Source organism: Cupressus sempervirens, chromosome 5 (genome assembly GCF_028749045.1).
Source record: "Cupressus sempervirens isolate cs-2001-9-10 chromosome 5, ASM2874904v1, whole genome shotgun sequence".
NCBI classification, from domain to species: Eukaryota; Viridiplantae; Streptophyta; class Pinopsida; order Cupressales; family Cupressaceae; genus Cupressus; species Cupressus sempervirens.
Genome location: NC_143122.1, coordinates 830,930,163 through 830,936,162, shown reverse-complemented (window position 1 = coordinate 830,936,162; position 6,000 = coordinate 830,930,163).

The following is a 6,000-nucleotide window of genomic DNA, read 5'->3' as shown; positions in this document are numbered from 1 at the left end:
ATTCCTATTCTCCAGTCCTATGCCTGCAACCAAGTGGTGTTATAAATAAAATATAATTTGAAAATATTGACACAATCAAATTTAGTTCTATTTCAATCTTGTTAGAATCTGAGATAATGGTTTGTGAGTACAGGTGTTACAAGCTTCTGCGATGGCAGCTTGGGCAATGGAGAAGAAGATGATAATTCCCTGGCATATTGTTTTGGGTGTGAGGGGCTGCAAATATGACAAGGATGAAGAGAACAAAGGGAGAGTTGAAAAAAAATCAGATGCTCAAACTTTTTGGCAATGCCATCATTCCCTATGGCGGTGTGGTTCCCCGCGTTCATCCTCTCCTCCGCCGAGAGAAGCTCCCCACTTCTTCTTCTAAAAATCGATTTGAAATCAGTACCATCTTTTAACTTGGGGAAGAACTTTGTCAGAACTGAATTTGATGTTTGTTTCTTTGTACCTTGAATGTTTAATTCAGTGTCATCATGTAACTGCACGCTCTATTTTATTTCAACATCTTTATGTGAGTCTTGTCCTCCAAGAAATGTCAAGCTTTATTTTATTTCAACATTGTTCTATGAGTTTTGTCCAGGAAGAAATATCAATATTCAATTTTTTTAAATTTTTTTTCTCTATTATAATTTCCTTAATTTTAATTTTGTCTCCTTGCTGCTTAACCTAAATGGTGTTCTGCTACATAACTGAAGCATCTTAGGGAGGACCCCTAAGTAATGCCCTTCTGTAGCATTTATTGAATTACATTAAATATGAATTTTTTTTGTAGATTTACTAAACTTATTGCCATACTTCTATCTGTATATTGTATTTTCATGGAATTACAGCAACTTTCCAATTTATGAAGTAACATTAAATTTCAAGGATCATGATAGAAGTAATATTTGCCAACACTGCATTTTAAGTATTACTATTTCTTCCATAAAAACTCTAATTTATATTGTTCGTTTATGATGTGTGTTTCAATAATTAATATTTTATTTTATATTGTTGTATTATAAGAGTTATTAAACTTAGAAGAAGAATATAGTATTTATGCAAGTAATTATATTACTAGATTTTTTGAAAGTGTAAATAATTTTTTTATACAAGTTTTAAATTCAATTTATTTTAACTTAATTAAGATTATTGATGAATTAGAATTAGATTAGTTTAGTTAATTAAATTTATGTTTCTTAAAGATTTGATGAGCTTTAATTTTACAACAGCTTCTATTAGATAAATAGTTTGAAAAGACTTTGTAAATATTAATGGTTCTCAAATCCTTGGTGAACTTTTAAAATGTATCAATGAATATTTCTGTAACTAACTTTAGACCTTGGCCTAGGGTAAACTTTAAGAAACCCACCTCTAGAAAAAGATATAAATTATTGGCAAGTCTTTCATTATTTTGCAAAAATAAATTATTTTTATTGGCGAATCTCTCAATATTTTTATTTTAAATATTATTTACATTGGTGATTATTTTTGAATCATAATTTTTGAATAGAAAATGTTGATGAATCTCAATAATAATAGGAAATCAGTGGAATGTTACAAAGCTCCCTTCCACCTCCATTGAAAGGGATCTGACCTCAATATGGTAAATAGTGTGAGAGGAAAAGTTTAGAGAAGACTGCAACCAAAACTACCCCACCTTCTAGGTACTTGCAACAAATTAGGCCATGTCCAATCTACCAACAACTTCACCTACAAAGTATATTATTTCCTTAATAGATGACATATACTTCTCCATAGGATTGGAGTTTTGAAGCAACAAAAGAGAACCCTTATGCTAGAAAACCTCTAGTAGATGCCACAAGGACCAAAGGAGAAGATAAACCTCTATAAAAGTCTCTAGGGGTAAAATTAGAGGAGAAATAATAAAGGTTTGAATGTGGAAATTCCACAAACCATGGTGTACATTGCTAAATATCATCATGGGACAAGCCTCCATACTAGTTGCATTCTTGAACTACAATCGAGAACAAGGTACCCATGTGAACCCTTTAAAACTATCAGCGACTACCGAGTCATGGGAAGAAAGAATCAAAGAGGGAGAAACAAACTCATCCTCAAAATGCTCAGTAACCAACCTAAGGTCATAGATAGCCTATCCTTCTTTAACCATAAGAGCTGAAGGAATAGACCTTCAAAACATTAGTGCTATCACTACTGGTAGTCCAACTACCATCTCCTTTGGAACATATTACCTCCCACACAAAAATCACAAGATTGGACTCCACTTCTATAGGAGACAATCTTGCCATAAAAAAGATCATGTAGGAAGGAAAAAACATACTCCAAGTCCATCATCTAGAAGAGAACATATATATCTTAAACAAGAGGCAAAAGGAAGCCTTTTCATCAAGTAATATCTTACCTAATGAAGGGGGAAACCACACATGACCTTGTGGCTCAAAGGCACAAAACGTGAGTCAAATAAGTTAATATAATGTCTCATAAAAAATATGAGCTTCTTCTCACCACTTAGCCACTCATCCACACCAAAATATATATCCCTTGACCTATTTAATCCCTTGGACAAGAATAACCTCTTTACATTAATTCTAAAATTTGTCATGATAACATCAATTTTGGCATAGAACTTGGCTCCCAAAGATTAAAAAAAGGAGGTAGATCCTAAGCATCCTTTGTATCTCCCTTCCACCCCCATAGAGAGGGATCCCACCTTGATATAGTAAATAGTGCGAGCAGGAAAAGTTCAAAGAAGACTACTACCAAAACTTACACACCTTAAAAGTACTTGCAACAAATGAGGCCATGTCCAATTTTCTAAAAGCTTCACCTAAAATTTATATCATCCCCTTAATAGATGACATATCCACCTCCATAGGATTAGAGTTTTGAAGGAATAAAAGAGAACAATCATGCTAGAAGACCTCCAACAGATGCCACAAGGGCCAAAGGAGAATTTTAACCTCTATAAAAGTGTCTATGGGTAGACTTATAATAGATCTTAGAGTCCACCAAATCATAAAAACTAAGAAGCACATGACTCTAAAATGGGTAAGAACCCTTGAGAAGATATATTCACTTAAACAAACATAGATGAGAGCCAATGAGGTCCCTTGTAAACTACCATCATTCACCAAGATTCCCAAATGAAAACTAAGAAACAAACTATCCCATATGAAGAATAGGGTATAAAATTTTGATATTGTCCAGGAACTAAAAACATCCATATCACCATGGGTCTTCAAAGTTAATTAAGTAGAAACAAAAAGGAAAAAATCACACCGAAACCTTCCCAGCCAGAAACACTCAGAAAAAATAAGCAGAGGAGAAGCCCAACCATGAAGGGGTGGGGGATCAAACACATCTTGCCCATAAAAGTGCCAAAGCCCAAAGATAGGGTGAAAGGAGTGGTGAGCCCAAAAAAGAAAAAGAAAATAAAACTAAAGTGCTTCCAAAAAAAAGGAGGACCATCCATATCCAAGAATATTTTATTTGTAAATAGATAGGAATCTATGATTATATAAGTTCTATAATTCTTACCAGTTGATGACACGCAAGATATTTTATCTTTTAAAAATTCTAATCCACTTGTATGGATCATTGTCTTACTAATCGATAATGGTGAGTAGAATACAATTTTACTCTATTGTAAAAGATTCCAAACCATAATCTACCTAAAAATTGATCTAAAAATTAAAATCAATTTTTATTTGTGTGTTTTTACATAATTTTTTAAGAAATTTCAATTTAGTACCATCGTTTAGTTTATTAGAGAGTTTAGAGTGACTCATATGTGGGTTGTATAGTTCTCATTATTTGGTGAAGAATTTATGCACGATTCCATCATAGGGATTCTAGCATATAAAATTTATCAAATGGTTATGGCATATTGTACCAATGGTCAGTATGAGTACAGGGATGGAAAGTAAGAGTATGAAGATGGTGAGCATGAGTATGATGAGTATGAGTAGGGAGATGACAAGTATGAGTGTAGAAATGATAACTATGACTAAAAAAATGAAAAGTAAAAGTATGGTAATGGTGATTACAAGTATTAAAATTGCGAGTTCAAGTACAACAAAGACAATATGATGAGGATGACACAATACCTGTGCCAAGTACAATTTCAAGTATGTTCTATTAGTACAATGCTAATTCTTGCATAATGATAAATGGGGATGCTTGTGGAGTAGAGTATGTGTTGGCACACAATTCTATTATGGCTAACAATTGCACTAATGGAAGAAGGTATACCATTTTTTAATGTGATAGTCAATATACTAAATTCTATAATGACTTGCAGTGTGAATAAATGTCTTCAAAATTTCTTAGAAATGGCTAGCTATGAAGGCTTAAAGAAGGTAGAGTGTCAAAGTGGTGTAAAGTCAGATTGATTGTAAAAAAATTTGAGCTTTTATAAATGTATATTGCTAATTTTAATATTGGTTACTATAATACAAAGGGCAACACTCATTTTCTTGTGTAGTGAGTTTTTTTCCTAAAACGGTTTCCAACATTAAATCTAGTCTTTTGTGTTTATCTTGTGTGCATAGTAATTTTATAGTATCTTTTACTTGTACATATTTTTATTTAGATTCACTTATGTTTATTTCCCATGCAAATTTTATGCTAGGAAGACATTTTTGTACTTTACCTTCCCTAACAAGTGGTATCAAAGCCAAACAAGTTTATTTTTATCATTGCTGGTAGGGTTAGGAGTTTGTATCGATTTGGTTTCAATATAATTTTTTAACATATTTTTCTAGAAATTAGGATGGTGATAGTAGACATCGAAAAATTTAATGGTGCAAACTATGAGTTATGGAAATTTATAGTTCAAGATATATTGGTTGACCAAGATCTGTAGATCGTTGTGTTTAACAACAAGCCTTCATGAATAAAGTAGGAAGATTTGGATCTGGTGGATCAAAAGGCTAGAGGAATAATAAGGTTGAGCCTTGCAGATTCTATTCCTTGAATGGTCATAAAGAGAAAAATGTATGTTCTTTGTGCAAGAAGTTGGAAGGTATTTATAAAGGAGAATACTTGGTAAATAAGCTATTTCTAAGAAAGGTGTTGTACTCTCTAAAGATGGATGAAGGAGTGAATGTGGTAGATCATCTAAATTTTGATCTCTCTAGTTTTGTCATCTATTAGTGTCAAATACTTAGTCATATAGAAGAAAAATATCGTCATTCGTCAATGTAACTGAGTCACTCTAGATAGAGGCCAAGTCATGTATTTGTTAAGACTTGTAAATAATTTGGTCTATGCCAAGCTCTATAGGAGAAGGTGATTACTCTACCTCAACCTAATCAAGTAAGGTATACATATGAAATTTCATATTTAAAATGAGACATCTTACATCAATTCCTAATACAAATTGTGACAAAGTTCATGTTTGCATAAGATAAGATGCATTCAAACAAAATTATGGAAAGAACCGAGTAATAGAATCAATTGCATTAATAGGTGTCGAGCATGAATAATACTATCTATATTGATCAAGTATTTCAATATGAATCAAATGCTTACAATGATTGAGTTGATTTTTTTGGTGGAGTCAAATGGTATGGACTAAGATGTAAAGTGAAGACCAAGTTAATAATTGCAATATTGACCAAGATAGCTGGATTCCACCTAATAATGTACACAACATTTATGAGTGCCTTAATTTGAACGAATGAAGGTATATAGTAAAAATTTGAAAGCATTATAGACACCTCACATTTAGATTCTAAGAGCCCAAGTGATTTGACCAATTTGTAAAGTGATTTTAAAGGTGACAGAGAACATTTCTTTTTGAAATGTCATCAACTGTTGATTGTCACTTGCATTGAGTTATTCAAGAAGTGAATTTCAAACCTTAAATTTTAGAATGGCTTCTAGATCATCATCAACAGCAAGGAATCAAGGCAAAGAAGTTAGTAATGATAAATTGGTGAAGAGTGACACTTGTCCTCCACCAAAATATCATGTCATTATTCCTAAAATTTCTATGAAGGTAGACTCAATGGGTGCATTATCAATGATACC